Raw genomic sequence first — 752 nt, forward strand, 5'->3', positions numbered from 1 at the left:
ACACACACACACACACACACACACACACACACATATATATATATATATATATATATACATATATGTATGTATATATTTGTGTGTGTGTTTGTGTTTGTCCTGCCACTATCGCTTGACAACAGAAGTTTACGTCCCCGGTAAGAGACCGATAGAATAAGTACTAGGCTTACAAAAAATAAGCTCTGGAGTCGATATGTTCTACTAAAGGCGGTGCTCCAGCGTGGCCGTAGTCAAATGACTCAAACAAGTAAAAGAATAAAAGAGTATATATATACGTTTATATATTCGTTTTGCAAGATTTTTGATGTGAATTCGTGTCTTGAAACAGATATTGTTGTATTTGGGGATGGTTATGTTGCCAGTTTAGCTAATGGCCGCCAACACCTTTTGCTGCAAAATACGGTTCTAAAAGCAAACTTCGTTTGTTTGTTTACGTTTATCGTAATTTGAATTTTATATATATATATATGCATATGCTTATTTATCATTTGTATTATTATATCATCGAACGCACGCGTCGATTTGCAAGTATATATATTCAGTACAAATGTATGGGATTGTGCATGTATTTTCAAAATCGGAAATTATATATATATATCAACACATGTACATTTACTTAGTACGAAAATTGACTATAAGGCATAATTGCTATAACACATTGCACCAGGTATATTTTAAGGTCATTTTATGAACTGAATATTTAATATTATGTTATGTATATACATATTGAAGTAACAGTAAAACATAATGTA

General features: G+C 31.4%; 1 protein-coding gene across 1 annotated transcript in view; it reads right to left on the minus strand.

Moving 5' to 3' along the window:
- Positions 1-752, minus strand: part of LOC106876157 (uncharacterized) — a 183111-nt gene that overhangs the window by 51615 nt on the left and 130744 nt on the right. The gene's annotated exons all lie outside the window — the stretch shown is intronic.

This window comes from Octopus bimaculoides, chromosome 7 (genome assembly GCF_001194135.2).
Source record: "Octopus bimaculoides isolate UCB-OBI-ISO-001 chromosome 7, ASM119413v2, whole genome shotgun sequence".
Taxonomy (NCBI): Eukaryota; Metazoa; Mollusca; class Cephalopoda; order Octopoda; family Octopodidae; genus Octopus; species Octopus bimaculoides.